The following is a 19097-nucleotide window of genomic DNA, read 5'->3' on the forward strand; positions in this document are numbered from 1 at the left end:
TCCCTACACCACCTACATCGATCAATCCCCATCAGTGGCGATGCCAACCCCCTGCACCACCACCCATCCTCGCCGCGTATCCATGAATCGAGGAGCGGAGGACTTACCACAGGCTTCGGGTCGACCTCCGTGTTCCTTGGGCGCCGGCGGCCGAGCTAACCGAAGGTGGGGAACCCGCCGGATCCGCGTCGTCTTCCGCCTCACCGGAGGCGCGTCGCTTGCGCTGGCCCCCCGACGTCCCCGCCTCGCCGCCGCACCCTCTCGCCACCTCCACTTCCGAGTCTCCGCGGGACCAACGGCCTGGACTCGCTTCCCCTCGCGCACAGGGTTGCGGCGCCCGCATCGCCCCGCAAATTTAACGACGGGCCTTCGCTCTCCGCTTCCCTGTGCCACGCGATACGGTAGCCGCTGGAGAGCGTTGCGGCCGGCTTCGGGCGAAATATCGAGCGCTACAGTCGTTTACGGAGTGGATAAGGACTCCGCTGGAGTTGGTCTTATAGCAAGAAGTCAATTTGTGTGAAAAGAGAACCGATCTTTCTAGACAAAGGAAGCTTACACCATAATGAAATAATATTTCGGCCTATGCACGGTACAAGTAGCCATTACACAACCATCATCTATAAGAACCAAAACAAGTTGGCTTTGGGAGACAAAAAACAAAGAAGAAGAAAAAATCTATAACTCAGTATGCACAAAGTAACACTAAATTTCAAAACCAGATCCTCAGCTCAAAACCACCGTACACTCCATCCCAATGAGATGGTTGTCTGCTGCTATTTCCACTATCCACATAGAGAGCTACCGTACACTGGTTTGGGCAAGCAATGTTTTGGTGGCGTGAGCTACCATGGAGCGAAGCTACAGATGAAGATCTATAAGCCATGGACTTGGGGTGAAATAAACTGGTTCAAGAGTTGAGAAACTCGATCATTGAAAGATGAGATCTGATCTTGTGGATGTCGGGGCTACGTTGTACATAGATATCGGGGCTGAAGCTGTCATAGAATCTCTCATCTTATCAATTGATGGAAATGCCTTGTCCATCCCCACAGTCAGCGCCTGCTATCAAGGATTAGTAAAAAACGATAATACAATATTTATATGGGGTAAGGGTCACATGACCAGCACTATCAATTGTTAGATTAAAAAGAGAGACGCAATGTTGATAGATTCAAACCTTCCAAAGGCTAATAATCTTACATCTTGACTTGACCATTGTATGAACTCTAGAAGAGGATTACAATGTATAGTGTTTAGATATAAACCTAAGCTATTCAGTGAGACCTTTGAGTCTAAGCTTGAATTATTGACTTGTCTTCTCCCGAGTTGAGTTGGCTTATGTTCAAATGAGATCAGATTATCTTAGTAGTACCTCTTACCCTAGTTTATATAGTCAGACGAAGAGAGGTCATGTCCTACTTAGAGTCATGAATATAGTTGACTTAATCTATATCTCCAAAGGTATTTAGGGCACCAATCTCCTTATGAGGGGATTTTTTAAAGTACATATAGATCTTGTCCTTGGAGAATAAGTTCACGTTGTACTTATCATGGTGGCTTCTAATCCCTATCTTATAAAAGCTAGACACGTGTATGATAGAGATTTTATCCTTAGATACCGTATTTTTAGTATGAATTATTAATTATATACTAGACGAATTGGCGCGCCGTAAAAGAAGACTAAAAATTAGATTTACCATTTTTAGGCATCTCAATATTTATTTATAAATTTCTCAATATTTAACACATTCATTTAATTATGGGGAAAACAATGGTGCTTTCATGCATACACATAATTTTAATATGTAGATGACCGTAATACGAACCTAACTAAATTTTTTCACATTTTTTTGAATTTTAGATATTTTCCTATACATTTTAGATTATTTCAACCGATTTATCAATATAATTATTACTCATTTTGCTGGAATTTCGCAAAAAAAGTTATATATACGTACACATACATATACATATATGTGGGACCCACATAAACAGTCGCTACAGTAACTCGAACCTTTAGATCCCTCCAAATTTTGGCCCTTTAATATATGTAATAGATTCCTCGTCAAAAGATTTTTCTTGACTAAAGCATGCTAGCTGAGAAAACTTTCCTCGACTAGTATAATAAAGTTTGAGTTACTCTAATCCGATCATCCTATTCTAAGTAGAGTTTAGAGGCTAGCTGTTGGGATCAGATAATTGATAAAATATGAATACTTCCACAAATATGATAGAATCTAACGATGGACTACCCATCAATCGCAAATATGGCATATCTATAAATGACATGAGATAAATTAGGCAAGAGATATTCTTTCAATGAGTTATCGTGGGATCCTAATTCATGGACACAAGTCATGCCGAGAGCTCGACAACACAACCTTGTGCAAGATCTAACTCATAGAAGAACTCACCAAGTAGCCTAGAAATGGATATAACTCACCCTATTGTACTCTAAAATAATATATGACTCTGTGATTTCTAAAATAATATATGATAAAAGCAATAACAGGATGCAGTACTATTACCTAAAGGAGATTGAACCTGTTTAAATCCCATGTTTATCGTAGGGTTTAATTTATCGATGGTAAACGGTCAAAATTTGCGATTACCGAGCTTATCGCTCCGGTTCGATTTCAGAAACCAAACGATAACCGAATTTGAATTCAAAAAATTCAAAAAAAAATCCGAAAAAACTAGAGATAATTCTAAGACCTTCTGTGAATTTTTTTTTTCAAAAATAACATCGTTTGCATCATATTCTATAGGAAGGAAGTTTGAAAAAAATAAAAAAAGTTGAAACGTGCGGCTCAGTTATTAACTCATGTTACGAAAAAGCTTAACATGCAAACACATATTTTTCTTATGTAGAATCCATGTTAAAATTGATTTCACTTCATTTAGATTTTTATTAATTTCTCCATGATTTTTACAAAGTTCACAAGCATAAAATGAATATGTTAAGAAAACACTATAATTAACTTTTTCATGTCTACTATTATTTTTTACATAAAGCATAGTATAAATAAATCAATAAAAGTGGTTTCATTAATTTTAAAGGTGTGATGGGTCAGTTATGAATTAATTTAGTCGCAACACATTTACACAATCCTACATGTTACAATAACTAATTTATGATTTCATATATTTTTAAAAGACATAAGATCATGTAATAAGACTAACAAAATTAGTTTCATAATTTTTGGATTAGCAAAGAGTAAACTGCATTTAATTTGGTTTAAAAAATATATTTTCTCATAGAAAATTTTTAATTTTTTTATAAGTATAAATACTTTTATCATGTAGATCATGTTACAAGAAAATCAACAAAATTTGTTTCACTTGATTTGAAGCTCAAATGAATTTTTGGGTCATTGATTTTAAGATTGAGCTAATTTTTGGTTTTTTTTAATTTCACTGAAAATCCAGAAATCCGAGCGGTTACCGACAATCCGAAAAATTTAAGAAAATCGCTCAGTACCTGATCCGATTCGATTAGTTAACGAACGAAGAATCTAACATATTTTTGTTTCCCGTGCGGGTTTGGTAACCGAAGCCCATTCGGTAAGCAAAAAATTGGTTTATCGAGCTCTGTGATCGCGTAGTTGAAAGCACAGCGTATCCCTATTTTTATAAATATTTGTCTAAATCGATTTACCAACCTTTGACAAGGCACATCTCACGCAGTTGTGCTTATTGATCCGGTTCAGACGTCTCGCACAGTTGTATTTTTTTTGATCCGGTTCAGTTCGGAGTAGAACTGAAGGTAAAGGAGGGAATAGAGTCTGAGGATAAAATGTTGTGCTTGCAAGTATTCTGCATAGCTGCAGGTATTATTCTCATAGATCTTCGAGATCATCATGGTTACGAGATGGTCTTATTTGATACCGTGGTATGTTTTTAAAAGCGTCTATTTTCTTTCCTAAGATTTGGATGTAACAACTAGTTCTACAGTAGCCGCTAGGAGAATCCATCACGAACGGAACGCACATACCGACGGTGTAGACATCGGCGGGTTCGTCGTGCGACCCCAGCCATCCTCCGTCACCGTGTCGTCGGCAACAACTTTCCCCAGCGCCTACCGGTCGCTCGGCCCCCCTCCGGCGGGTGCCATTTTCTTCTCCGAGGCGGTGGTTCCCCATGGCCACACCCAGATCTGGCGGCGGTTCCCCATGGCCCCACCCAGATTTGGCGTCGGCGCTGCCTCTCCATAAAGGTGGCCGGCTCGATCTTCCCGCCGGCGCTCCATCGGGGCGCATGGCCGACAGCGCTCCCTCGCCCGGCCGCAACGCCTCCTCACTCTCAGGCGGTGGCACCCAGCCGAGGCGGCGGCGGCCCTCGCCCGACGCTTGCCCTCCTGCGGTTGCCACCCAGTGGCGGTGGCGGGGCCCTATCCGACGGCGACGGCCTTCGGCCGGCGGCCACCCATCCACGACGAGACGAGGTCGGCGCGTACACGGCGCCGGCAGCCGCACCCCATCTGACGTCCCCGGCCTAAGCGGCGGCTACCGACTCTCCTGGCTGGCCACGCATGGCCTAGCCCTCTCCACCGGCTGCCGTCGCTCTCATGGCTGGCCACGCTCGGCTCGGCCATATGCGGCGAGAGAAGGCGGCGAACAGGAGAAGGGGAGGGGCAGGCCTCCCTATATATGGCCTCGCCAGGCCGGGCTGCGACGCGCCAACGAGCCGCGCGCGTGCCAATGGCCAGGCTGCTCCGGGGCGGCATCGCTGTGCTGGGCCGCACATGCCTTTCATGCGTCGCGTGCCGGCTGTGCTGCGCTACTGGGCTGCTCCAGGCCAGCTAGGCTAAGTTAAGCCTGACCGGCCTGAGGCACATGCATTTTTACGAAACACCCCTGTTCTCTAGTTTAAATTGCCTTATAAATATATACTTCCTCCGTTTTTCAATACTTGTCACTTTTGACCATTTTATTTATTTTCAAATACTTATCACTTCACGTTTTTTAAAACATAGGTTTCAATTTTATCCGTACAAAATATCTCTTCCCCACCTATTTACGGTAGGTTCTAGAATATTTGGGCTAGTTTCTAAGAGCATTTTTATCATTTCTCATTTAAAATTAGTACTACACTTGGTACGTCTTGGTATGCGTGTTTGATCAAAAGTGTATTAAAAAGTAGAGGGAGTAGTGTATTGTACTTTTATATTTAAACCCTCTAAACTTCGATGTATTGCACTATAGGACATTTATATCATAAAAATATGCATTCCAAACCCTCTGGTCACAAGGAATTGCATAGTGATGTGTATTAACGCATCAAATCTCTTGGATTTTATAAAATCACGCTCTGATTAAATATAACTTCAGTTATATCTATGTTCTTGCATTTAAAAAAATGTAGAACAAAGGGGGTAGGACTCACTCACTTGGCGCTTTGATCAGAAGCACAACCAACAATCAATTGCGGTCCCATATCACCCTACGCAGCATAAAAGGAGGGTTCCCATGAAGCTCAGTAGAGCGACATATAACGCAAAGCCCTAACTTGATCACTAGCGAGCAGTAATGAGGCGAAGGTCGCCACCACCATATTCACCCTCGACATCCACATCTACTAGCTGCACCAAGCCGACGAACTCTCCCTCACACGGACGTCCTCTACATCGATCTCTTCCTCACGCTGGCGCTGCATCAACTTTCCCTGACATCAATAACCACAAGTGTGACTACATCACGTCACCGTCAAGACTAGATGGCATCCCCGAATGCAAGTATACCTAATGATTCCACTGTTTTGAGATACCAAGTTAAAATGTGTTTTGGTTTGCGTATGATGAGTCATTGATAACGTTGGATTTGAGATGATTTTGGTTGGCATGAACTTATTTGTGTGTGTTCTTATTTATGGCTAACCAAAGTTTGAATTGGAGCAAACTGTTTCAGAGTCTAGAAAAAACGTCTCACCGGAACATTCGGTGTGTAGGTTCTTGACCACACCAGATAGTTCGGTAGTACGGTGAAATGAGCATTGGAATATTTTTAGTGCTGAAGAAGAAATATGAGCAAACACCAGATAGTCCGACGTTTCAGTGTGATCACCAGAGGATATCGTCGGACCTTTTATTGCAGAAGGGTGGTTTGGTAGATTTGCACACGTCGGATTATCCGATGATGGGTATGAGATCACCGAAAGCTTCCACCAAATCTTTTCTTGCAGAGAGCAAATTTTTCCTGTAACAGATAGTGCTACACTCACTGGATAGTCCGATGTTCAAAGGCAAAACACGCCAGATCATCCGGTGTTTATGTTTTCAGTACAATGTATTTTGAACTGAGGATTTGTGATTTGTTTTTTGAACTAACTTGGTTTGAGAGTTGGAGAAACATATTTGCTCATCTCATGGTGTGAAAGTGATGGATACAACTTAGCGATCGACGGCGAGATGATTGGGGCCAAGCAGGAGGCTTGGTGCCGAACAATCAAGGAGGTCGGGTAGAGTCAAGGGTGATCCTAACTGTACACATAGAGGTCAAGCAAAGCATGAAACATAGGATGAAGACAGCGTGTTGACAAAGTCAAGTGAAAAGGATGCCAGTGCAAGTGATAAGACGGTCCGAGGGATCGGGAGTGGGAGAGACCTATTAGCGGTCAACATCGCAAGACAAAGGACACGCGTCATCATCGGAGCGCTCGCTGCAGGTGGAAGCAAATAGCGATTAGTCATGCTTTGAGAAGCGTGCTAGGGTTTCACGATTTGGTATAAAAATCATGAGAGAACTGGAGGAGTACGTGGCACCATCGTGAAGCTTGCGTCAAGGCGAAGCTAAGTCATGAAGGCGTCGCGGCCGTCCGATGAATGGAGAAGAAAATAGATTAAAATACTCTGGATGATAAGTATGAGTGTACTACAAGAGAGAGGTATTTTGAGAAAAAGCTAAGAAACTTAGGAGTTATTTCCTAGGCCTATAAATAAAGGGATAGGGCTATAGGAGGACTTGAATCAGCCACTTGAGCTTCTTGTGCCACTCATTTAAGAGCTTTGTGCTATGGTTTTAGATGAGAGAAAGATTAGTGCTTAGCCTATGTAATATGTGAGAGTTTTTTAAAGAAAAATTCTTGTAATCCGCTTAAAATAGGGTTAACCTTTTTGAGTAATAAAGTTTATGTTTTTTGCATATGCTTGAATTCTCCTCTTCTAGTCTCTCTATTGTTTCCTTTGCAAGTTTGCAAGTTTTTCTCTTTTAGTTGTGTTTTTTTTGTTGATTTTCGTTTTTACCTTTGAGCTGCGATTTTTCAATCTTATAAAGTTGTTCTTCTTGTTGTTAGATACATAAATATTTATATACTTATGTATTTGAGAGGATCTTGAATCCTCTTGCCTTTAGATTATCAATTTGGAGAGTTGTTTCTTTCGGTGACTATCTTTTTGCTTTGTTATTTATTCAAATTTTAAGCTTTTGTGCACAAAGACACATGAAATAGTCTTAAATAGAGCCTATGGTTTATATTTCATCCGTGGAATAATGTTGTTTTGAAACTTTCTTTCTCTCTTCAACTATTTAAAGTTTATGCTTCTGTTTGTGCGTTTTTGAGGGGCGCTAGGTGAATAAGGAGTATGTTATCTATTTCGCAAGAAATTTGTAAGATGCCTATTCACTCTCTCTTGTCGCCGTTCTCGATCCTACAGTTTTGGTATTCAGATCATTGAGCTAGGCTATCATGTTAATTGGCTAAGGATTAGAATCTAATATTTAAAACAAGATCTACAAAAAGCTGTTGAAAACACTGAATGATTAAAACTATGGCATGCATATACAACACACGTATTGTGTGTAGATATTTATAACAATACGTGTTGTGAAGAGATGTCTTGCAGATCTGTTCGTCCCATGCGCTATACCGAGGGACCCATCGATCCCAAGAGATGCTTGTTGTGAAGATGTCTTGCAGATCCAAAGCTCGACGCAAGGATCTCAATAGGCTTCTCATTTATATTACGTGGAACGTTTAGAAGGAGGGCAATCGGCATATTTTCCAAAACTCGGCAAAACTGCCGAGCGAGGTGTTATCTCTTGCTGAGAAAGACATCAACCGAAGAAGCCGTGCTCTGTTTCTACAGGAATGAAGTTTTTTAATTTCCAGGTTCTGCGATGCTCCTTGTCTTGTGTCTGAATAGGTAGTGCTGTGTTTTGTATATAGCATCTTGGAAGAGTTTGTTTGGACCTTGTACATGTTGTAACCTATTTTAGTCTTCCCCTCTCTTAATGAAATTAAGGCAGAACTCCGGCCGGTTACAGCCAAAAGAAGAAGAAGGAGATGTCTTGCAGATCTTTCCGGTCCAAATGACGGAACTAAAAGATGATTTCAAGTGGCCATTAGTACATGTCTATGACTCGGTTGCTACCAGGGACTCGTCAGGTCATAAACACGACATTCTTTTCAACCGCACATGGGAGAACTGCCAAATCCTCACTCAGCAGTACACGATTGGTTTCTCTCATCTCTTGTAATAATTTGGTTTTCACCCTGAATTTTAATACCGTTTATTTTGCACCTATTAAATCTTAAGCACCGTTGCAAATTAAATCAGGCCGACCCTTGGCCATTCTTATGCATGCTTTCCAACATGGGAGCACAAGCGGTCCAATGCATGCGAACATCATCTAGAAGAAACATGTTCAAGGAAGGAGGCCGTACGTTGTCGCCGTCAAAATAGCCCCTCGTGCTGCCCAGCGACTTCCACGCCCGCCTGTCATGTCCTTAGACCTTGGCTAATATTTGAGTGCGCCGTGACGCCACCGGAGTGGCCGTCGCCGATGCTGCCGCGCTCGCCGCCAAAGTTGTAGATTTATATGCGTCTAGCCCATTTATTTATGAAATAATTCCTAAAAAAATCTGAAAGACCTATTAGGAAAACGAAGGAGTGATTTTTAGTATTATATTATTAATGGAGGAGGAGAAAGACAAACTTATAAGGAGTTGTATTCTTTACATACTCTTTTAGCACATGTAGATGAGAGAATTAGAAAGCCACACGTGCACGATTGTGGCATCTTAACCACGTGATTTCTCTATATATATCTACTCGCCATGGTCATGAAAAATATATGCAATTAAGATTTTAACCCTTTCTCTCTGTTGTGCCACCACAGATAGTCTACTCTACTCGCTGCCGATAGGTACACTGTCTACCATAAAAAAGCTCTACCTTAATGAGACACACCTACGAATTGCTCTGGGACCTCCTCCTCTAAGAATTACTCCCCCCTTTTATCTACCGGGGGAGGCACACCTAGGGTGCCCCGAAAGAGGGCACAAGTTCCCGTAAACCATAAATAGAAAGCAACCATCATGGGTCTACAGTTTGATGTTACAGGGGTTGAAAATGCGCCCCTTGGACGGTCCCGTCGGCCTTTACGCCCCAACTCTAGCAGGTGCAGGGGGGGCCACCGGCCAGCCACTGAGTATCCTCTCATGCTCGTCTGGTCAGAGTAGGTCTGACACGGTTTGATGCAACAGGGCGACATGCGATAAGCCTCGTGCCCATCGAAGATATCTTAAGCCGTCTGCCTTTCTCCTTGGGCCCCGCGAAGGGTCATGCGATGGGACCCACCGCATTAACTGCTCCCACGCCTTCCTGCCAGGCGGTGGCAGGGACTGATGTATTCAGTACGACAGGCATGGGGGAGAGTGGTTGGATGTAATTGTGCACGCTCTCCCTTAAATGCATCATCGGGCCTCCCACTGATCGACACCTCATCGTGGAGTCCTTGCGGGGTCCACCGGCATGGGGCTTCTCGGGTCCTCGGGGAACACCGGGTACTCGGGGACCACTGTTCCTGGCCCCGAGCACCACCTCCCAGATCTGGATCTTCTTGGGTCCTCGGGGAACTCTGGATACTCAGGTCCCCACTGTTGCTGGCCTCGAGCACCTACTCCCGAAACTGGATCTTCTCGGGTCCTCGGGGAACTCTGGATACTCGGGGACCACTGTTCCTGGCCCCGAGCACCCACTCCCGGAACTGGCTCTTCTCGGGTCCTCGGGGAACTCTGGGTACTCGGGGACCAACTGTTCTTGGCTCCGAGCACCCCCTCCCAAAACTGGCTTCCCTCGGGCCCTTGGGGAGGCGGTCCCCGAGGGATGGTGCCACGTGGCACTGCGCTGTCCTGGCCTCGGGACTCGGGGTCCCCCCGATCCCATTTCACCGACAGCAGCCCTCAGGTCCATCGGCAGGCAATGGCCCAGAGACTGCGGATGGGGCCCTATTTCTTCGAGGCCGATCACAGCATTGGTGCCACGTGGCTTTCTGTCGCTCGGTGCTGAAATCTTTGCGGGCCTTGCAGTTTTTAGGCCCAGACTCTTGGTATAGCCCAAGGAGAAGCCGAAAGGGCGTGTGCCCTTCCGACTTTCGAGGAAGGTGATGATGGGGCGGGAGTCGCCCCTGGCAACCGCGCGGATCGAGGAAGATGCGCCTCGCTTATTGCGCCGAGGAATGAGGCGTTTGAACTCCCAGCGATAGAAAAGGGGAGGGGCAAAGAACCGTCACCCCCTCATTCGCCATTCTTGCAGTTGCCATTTTTTGCCTTCGTCTTTCTTGCGCACTGGGAGCCTTCTCTCCAGCCCTCAGTGCACTTTGACTCTAGTCTCCTCCAATGCACTTCCCACCCCCGAAAATGCCAAGGGCAGGAGGCGGCCGTCGGGAAGCGCTGAGTGTCAGCAGCATCCTGCCGAAATCCCTCCTCCTGAAGGAGGAGGGCGCGGAGAAGGTTTGGAAGCTAATGGTCCCCGCTGGCCAGCGGGGAGCGTCGGTAGTGACACCAGCCATCCATCCGCCCACCCCGCGTAGGCCCGGGCAGATCGCATTTCTTCATCCTTCGAGCGGCCGGGAAGATGAAGGGGTCGGACAACGTGGAGGTCGTGGGCTGCTGCAACTTCCGCCTGCAGTAGGGGTTCGGCGACGCCTACATCCCGAAGGTGTTGCACGGCAAGTGGGACGACTGGTGCCGGGACTGGGTCTACATCGACGTCAGTCCCCACGACCGCCTCTCGCTGCCCCGATCACCGGCGGAGCCCAACAAACCGGTCTGGGAGGCTGCCCCCGCGGAGGATGCTCGCCTGCGCCCGGTGCTGAACCGCATTGAAGACCTGCGCTGGGTGGGGCTTACCTTGCTCATGGTGGTCGCCGACTTCCTGCGCCGCAGGCTGGCCCCCATGAGGGAACGCGCCCGCTTCGCTTGAACATACACCGGGCCTCGTGACTTGATGAGGACCTGCGTAGGCGAGGACGGAGACCTCAACGAGGGGGGCCTGGCGACGCTGCTTAAGGTGGTGACCGGCGTTGAAGACCTTGCTCGGGCGGTCCTGCATCGCGAGGACCTGGCGCTTTGCTCAGACCCTGCCCGATCGGCTCTGCAAGAGTCGATGCCGGCCTTTGACGCCCAGGGTCCGAATGACCGCCCGGGGGCCCGAGACCCCGGGACTCTGCACATCCTCAGGGCGGACGACAATGGAGGGCGGGGTGCCACCGCCGATGACAACAGGCCGCCGAGCCGGGGCGGCAAGGGGAAGCGTCCTCAGGTGTTTATCCCCCAACCGTCCTCATCCTCTTCTTGCTGTCACCTTCACAATCCCCGCGCCGAGGACCCCGGCCGACGGCTGGTGGCGCGACGGCTGGCGGCCGAACCGGCCAGTCCTTGGGAGCAAGTTCCGGGGCGGATGCTGGGACCAGCTCATAACGGCCCGGGGGCCAGAGCCTGGCCGGTGGCGCGACGGCTGGCGGCCGAACCGGCCAATCCTCGGGAGCAGGTTCCGGGGCGGATGCTGGGACCAGCTCACAACGGCTTGAGGGCCAGAGCCCACCCCCAAAGAGGAGAAGGTCGGAGCCCAGGTTGCAGGCCCCAGAGTTCCAGATCCCGTAGTCCCGATGGCGGTACCGCGGGCCCAAAACCACGTAAGCTCCATTTTCTTTCTCGAGCTCGTTTTGCCCGTGTCTTGGCTGGTGGCGCGACGGCTGGCAGCCAAGTCATTCCCCTATCCCTGAGTCGAGGGCCCCGGCTGGCTCTGAGTCTAGAGCCCCGGCTGGCTCTGAGTCGAGAGCCCCGTCTGGTTCTGCGCTGAGCCCTCCGACTGGGGAGGAGTAACTGGTTGCACAGGGCTCGTAGGGGGCCCAACCCTCGGCCGTCCCCTGGCCAGGCCCCAGAACCCCTCCCTGAGGTGCTGGGGAGCTCCCAGGAGGTCATCAAGCAGCTCGAGGTGGCCATTGCGGCGGAGCAGGCTGAGCTCAAAAAGAAGTGCACCGCCCTAGTCGACGAAAGGGGCCGGCTGGAGGAGGTCCGCAAACTCCTAGAGACTCGTGTGGCCAAGTCTCACACAGCCTACGAAAAGTCCATGCAGGAGCTGGCTGTGGAGCGGGAGGCACTGGAGGAGGCACACGATGAAGCCGTCGCCACATAGGAGAAAGCCGACCGCCTGGGACGGCTCATGGTGGAGCATGACCAAGCGTCGAGGAAGTGCGCCAGTGAGCTGGCCGCTCGAGAGGAGCAACTTGCCCGGCGCGAGCAGCAGGGTACCTCACGGGAGGGGGCGGTCGGCAAGCGGGAGGAAACCGTGTGCAGGACCTCCGCCGCCAAGCCGATGACCTTGAACGTGGACACACCGACGTTCTCCGCCAGGAGGAGCAGGTCGCACTGCGTGAGACGGATGCTGATTTGGCGTCGTTAGCGCTCGCCGCCCGGGAGGAGCATGTCGCCAACCAGGAGGATGACTTAACTGCCTGAGAGCGGGCCATCGAGGACCGGGCCGAGCGACTGGAGCAGTCCCGGATCGAGGTGGCTGCCCAACTCCAGGAGGTACGAGCCGCGAAGGACGTCCCTGCCAGCACTGTTGACAACAGCAGTCTCGAAGCTCGGCTGAAGAAAGCCGTGGAGGAGCTTGATGCCGTCCACGAAGAGCGGATGAATGTGAAGGCGATGATGCAGGATGTCTTTCGGTGGGCCCGGGACTCTGTGGAGGCAACCGGGCTCGGGCGTGTCTTTGTGGGTTCTCAGTGGCTGGAAATGCTGGGCCATATCGCCCTTGGGTTCTCAGAGATCGCCCGGCGCCTCGAGGCCCTCCCTGCCGCTGTCTAGGAGCTGGCGACCCGGGAGGGACGTGCGCTGGCCCAAAGTGTGGCCGAGCACATTCTCGCGTGCTATCATAGCTGAGACCCTGCCTTCGCGCTGGAGCCAGCTCGACAGGGTGTGGTTGAAGCAGAGGAGACGACTGCCCGGGCAGCCGTCCGCGACGTTGCCAACGATGTGGCAGAATTTTTTGTGCGGGAGCCGGGCCCGAGCAGTGATAGCAGCGGGGATGCGCGCCCTCCTCCTTAGCATGTAAAAAGTTAGGGTTTTTGTTTTTCTGAAAGTTGTAATTATGGGAGTGATTCCTTTCTGAATGGTTCCTTTCAGAGTAATAGAAGCCATCCTTGTAATCGAACTCCGTTTTGTGCTTGTTTTTCCTTGATGTTGTCTGTTTTGATTCCCCGGGAGGCACTGGCCAGGCCGAGCACCGGCAGTTTACCCTTGGGAACAAGGTTGCCCCGCCCACCCATGCTCGAGCAGCGAGACCACCCGAGTGTCCATCCCTCGAGCCCTCGCACGGGATCAGGCGCCGAGGGCGTGCAGCCCCCGGGCGCTCGCGAGTACGCGGCTGCTGAGTCAAAAAGACACAGACAGACACAAATTTCTTTGCTCGGGAAACGAGTCCACCTAGCACAGTAGCCACCGCGACTCATGAACGCATTTCGACTTGCGACCTCTCAAACAAATAGGCCGGAGACGCGCGCAGGCGGAAATGCAACCAAGAGTCCCCACGGTTCGGTGGTGCCTGGGGTAGAACTGACCAGACCAAACACCGACAGCCCGACTCCGGGGACTAGGTGGTCCCGTGATAGGACTACTTGAGAACCCCAGAGTCTCAGTAGTGCTCGGGGTACTGCCATGCCCGCTGGGCACCACAACCCTCTATAAAGGACTTAGGTCAGCGATCACCGCTTGTGCGGTACACCGACCACTGTTTGTTTTTATCGTTCTGGAAAAGCGAACACGAGAGTGGGGTTTTGCGCGCGAGGAGACTGCCTCGCCGAACAGATTAGCATACGAGGGTCCCGAGGACAACTCGGGAACAATAGTTTATTGCGTATGTATGAACAGAAATTTATATAACTTTAGTGACTTACCGAGTCGGTGCTCGGGGTGCTCGAGAACATGGGTTCCGTCGTGCAGAGCTATTTAGCCCACAGGTCATCCTTTTAGCCCCCAAGCACTTCATACCCAGCAATGGAACCAGGGGCTAGGCAGTCCCGACCACTCATGTCCGAGCGATAGGATTACCCGAGGACCCCAGAGGCTCGGTAGCGCCCTGGGCACTGAGGCCCCCATGCCCGGGCTGCTTGGTTCTCCAACGTTTATCTTTAAGCTTAAAATAGGCAAAGATTCTTTACTTGGTGTGCTCTGTCAGTGCGGTACTCATTATGACATGCTCTCATTTTTGACCCGCGACCTCTTGAATGCCCGGACCGGCGAAGTGTATAGACAGTGATACGACCAAAGGTCCCATGGTTCGCTGATGCTCGGGCCGGGACTAACCAGGCCGAGCACCGACAGCCCGCCCCTGGGGACTAGGTGTCCCGACCACTCATGTTCGAGTGGTAGGATTACCCGAGAACCCCAAAGGCTCGGTAGTTCTTGGGGTATTGCCACAGCAACTGGGCACCACAGCCTACCACATCAGACTTAGGTCAGTGGTCGCTGCATGTGCCGCATACCGACCAGCATCCATTTTTATCAGCGGGAAAATGAGAGAGAGCGTATTTTTCTCGCACGATTCGAGTATCTCACCAAGCAGATTAACATATGGATTCCAGAGAATAACATGGAATAAAAGCGACATGGGCGTATATTAATGATTTATACAGAAGTGACGAAAATAAATGGCAAGTGCTAACTTACGTGGTTGGTGGCAGCCCCCGGCCAACTTGGGCAGGGGGAAGGCCCCTGACCTGGTTGGCCTGAGCACAAACACGGTCACTTATGGATAGAATTTGCGTAGATGCTCGATGTTCCACGTATTTGGGAGAGGCTACCCGTTCTCTGTGGCCAGCCGAAACGAGCCTTTTCGCGGGGCACCGGTCACGATGAAGGGGCCTTCCCACATAGGGGAGAGTTTGTTCTTTCCTTTGCGCGTCTGAGCGTGTCGGAGTACCAGATCCTCAACATCGAGCGACCGGGCCCAGATATAGCGCTGATGGTAGCGCCTCAGGCTCTGCTGATATCTGGCGGCTCGTAGCCGACGCTCCTCCAAGTAGTCGATGTCATCGCGTCTTCGCTGTTCTTGTTCACCCTCTGAGTATGCATTCAACCGAGGTGAGCCGAGAGTAAGCTCGGAGGGGAGGACAGCCTCGGCGCCGTAGACGAGGAAGAAAGGCGTCTCCCCGGTGGCCCGACTTGGTGTGGTTCGATTGGCCCATAACACAGCGGGTAGCTCATCGATCCACCCTTTCCCATGCTTTGCGAGCACGTCGTAGGTCCGGATTTTGAGCCCCTTCAATATCTCGGCATTTGCGCACTTGACTTGCCTGTTGCTACGGGGATAAGCAACAGAGGCAAAGCAAAGCTTGATCCCGAGATCCTCGCAGTATTCCCCGAACAGGGAACTTGTGAACTGGGTGCCATTATCGGTGATGATCCTGTTCGGGACGCCGAAGCGACTTATGATATCGCGGATGAATTGGACCGCCGTGTTCTTGGTGATCTTGACGACTAGGACCGCCTCCAGCCACTTGGTGAACTTGTCGATGGCGACGTACATGTACTCATAGCCCCCGATTGCTCGGGGGAATGGACCCAAAATGTCCAGCCCCCAGACCGCGAAGGGCCAAGATAGAGGGGATGGTATGAAGAGCCTGAGCTGGCTGGTGAATCTGCTTTGCGTGGAACTGGCACACCCTGCAGCGCCGAACCAGCTCGGAAACATCTTGGAGGGCTGTTGGCCAGTAGAAACCTTGTCGAAAGGCCTTCCTGAGGGACCCCTTTTGAGATTCGGCTGGGGAGCTGATTCTGGATCTACCTCGTACGTGGGGTTAATGCGAAAGTTTGGGACTTAGGCAGGACGAATGATCGTCGGCTAGTAGGAGTAAATGCACACGGGATTTAGACAGGTTCGGGCCGCACGGAGGCGTAATACCCTACTCCTATGTGTCTGGTGTTATTAATGCTCTTGGAATGTCTTTCTCTGGATCTCTGTGTTACAAGTTGCTGCTCTTATAAATCTTGAGCTTCCTTCTTCAAGTCAAGTCCGGTCTATCTATCAAGTCGGCCTCCTCCTCCGGGACATCCTCCTCTACGAAGTGCTCCCCCCCTTTTATCTATCGGGGGGAGGCACTCTTAGGGTGCCCCGAAAGAGGGCACAAGTTCCCGTAAACTATAAATGGAAAGCAACCATCATGGGTCTACAATTTGATGTTACAGGGGTTGAAAATGTGCCCCTAGGACGGTCCCGTCGGCCTTTACGCCCCAACTCTAGCAGGTGCATGGGGGCCACCGGCCAGCCACTGAGTATCCTCTCATGCTCGTCTGGTCAGAGTAGGTCTGACACGGTATGATGCAACAGGGCGACATGCGATAAGCCTCGTACCCATCGAAGATATCTTAAGCTGTCTGCCTTTCTCCTTGGGCCCCGCGATGGGACCCGCCGCATTAACTGCTCCCACGACTTCCTACCAGGCGGTGGCAGGGACTGACGTATTCAGTACGGCAGGCGTGGGGGAGAGTGGTTGGATGTGACTGTGCACGCTCTCCCTTAAATGAAGCATCGGGCTTCCCACCGATTGACACCTCATCGTAGAGTCCTTGCGGGGTCCACCGGCATGGGGCTTCTCGGGTCCTCGGGGAACTCCGGGTACTCGGGGACCACTGTTCCTGGCCCCGAGCACCACCTCCCGGATCTAGATCTTCTCGGATCCTCGGGGAACTCTGGATACTCGGGTCCCCACTATTCCTGGCCCCGAGCACCAACTTCTGGAATTGGATCTTCTCGGGTCCTCGTGGAACTCTGGATACTCGGGGACAACTGTTCCTGTCCCCGAGCACCCACTACCGGAACTGGCTCTTCTCGGGTCCTCGGGGAACTCTGGGTACTCGGAGATCAACTGTTCTGGACTCCGAGCACCCCCTCCCGGAACTGGCTTCCCTCGAGACCTCGGGGACCCCTCGGGGAGACGGTCCCCGAGGGATGGCACCACGTGGCACTGCGCTGTCCTTACCTCGGGACTCGGGATCCCCCGATCCTATTTTCCCGACAGATATCTATTTCTACCAATAAAGTTCAGCCTTCAAAAGTTTGTAAAATGTAGCGACTCCCTTCCATTTACAACTATATTAAGACTACATGTCTGTAACTCCAGAAAATTACTGTGTACCTGAAGATTTGATTGCATATCGAATTTCAGAATAAAAAATCCAGGAAATTATGAAAAAAAGATAAACTCCAAAAAAATAATTAAAAGTCAAAATTATTTCCTCAACCATAGAAAAGAAAGAGATTGAATACTTTTACAAGGAAGTACCAAGCTGTAATGTATTAGATTGAAAGGACACCACTCAGTGTCAAATATAAGTTGAAATTTTGTCATCACATTCCACGAATTGCAGTCAAGCAAGGAGTATGTTAGTTTCTTCATTAGATTTGTACAATTTCAATGGGAATAGCTAGTGAGACTACAAATTATGAAACTATTGATACGTACCTAGCCCGTGTGAATACACGGGTTAGTGACTAGTATTAAGAAAGGACAATATATCACCCTTTTCATCAACATCTTAAACAGTGTACATGAAGGAAAGAAAGGCCATGCATCTAGAACACGCCATCACATAAGCTAAAATAATGGCCATCGGCCTGCCAGAACGGCCAAAGCAACCAACACAACTGGATTACAATAGGAACGCCACAAAAGAGCTAGTGAGTTAGGAAAGCTCTCCTTTGTTGATCAACGCCTTCTTAATCTTGAAGGTCACCTAAAGGGCTGGTGTTTATCTATTTTCATATATTCCACCAAAAAGTTTATGACCAACCCATCGAATTGTTTCTTTAAAGGTTTGCCTACAGTCTTCGCTGCTTGTTGCCACCATTCTATAAGGCTCAGGTAATGCTGAATATCAGACAAGCCCCTCAGTCCCATGAGGATTTTGTTTTGCATGCGAACCCATGCAAAGAATCTGTATTTGGGCTCTGTTTTTGCTTGCCAAACTGACTTCATGTTGTAGTGTTGATATGCTCCCATGAATTGTATCTTGTAGGCACTTTGAGTAGACTATTCTCCATTACTTGTCTAGCGCCACTGAATTGTATCGGTGACCTATGGTGTTAATGTCTGGTCTTGTAAATCTTCCCATAGTCAGACCAATTGGTCGAGTTCCTCTCGTGTTGATATCTAACAAAGATTTGTCATCCAGTTGTGGTTTGGTAAAGCTTTGTTGACCATGCAGTTTTTTCCTTTTGGTTTTAGCGTAGAGAGCCAGAGCAATGCTTCTTGGGGCCTGTCCATGCACCCAGCTGGAGTTCCAAAAGTATGTTTTTTCCCGTTACCGATTGTAACAATTGTTGTCGCATTGAAGAGGTCAATGTCGCCTTGGTCGCATGGTATGGCCTGTCTTTCCATGGTCTATCTTCCTCTTTCTATTTGAACCACAACCATCGTAGATGCGTCGCCCTTGCAAATTTTTGGAGATCGGAGATGCCTAGGCCACCAAGTTCCTTTGGTCGATAGACGATTCCCCAATTGACAAGTAGTGTCCCCCACTCAGCTTTTCTGGTTCTTCCCCTGCCCAAAGGAAACTCTGGCTTAGGTGATCTATCTTTTTGGTTAACCATTTCGGTAGTGGGAAGACTGTCAAGTGGAAGGTCAGTTGGAAAGATAAGACCGATTTTACCAGAGTCTCACGGCCTGATGGCATAAGGAATTTCCCTTTCCAACCCGGCAATCTGTTGCCAAGCTTGTCTAACATGGGTTGGACATCAACATGTCGGAGCTTCCTTGTGTGAAGAGGTAAGACTAAGTATTTACAGGGGAAAGCACAAAGTTTGCGTGGGAAGT

The 19097-nt window shown here is 49.2% G+C and overlaps 1 long non-coding RNA gene across 2 annotated transcripts; it reads right to left on the bottom strand.

Annotated features, from left to right (window-relative positions):
* Nucleotides 1–675: 675 nt before the first annotated feature.
* On the bottom strand, nt 676–4606 carry LOC133912560 (uncharacterized). 2 transcript variants are annotated; one of them, XR_009908816.1, is made up of 2 exons: nt 3995–4606; nt 676–1059 (listed from the first exon to the last, which is right to left on the bottom strand). It is a non-coding gene; the product is annotated as an uncharacterized LOC133912560 (long non-coding RNA). The 2 variants fall into 2 exon arrangements; XR_009908817.1 differs by having other exon boundaries at nt 3663–4606.
* Nucleotides 4607–19097: the final 14491 nt, after the last annotated feature.

This window comes from Phragmites australis, chromosome 3 (genome assembly GCF_958298935.1).
Source record: "Phragmites australis chromosome 3, lpPhrAust1.1, whole genome shotgun sequence".
NCBI classification, from domain to species: Eukaryota; Viridiplantae; Streptophyta; class Magnoliopsida; order Poales; family Poaceae; genus Phragmites; species Phragmites australis.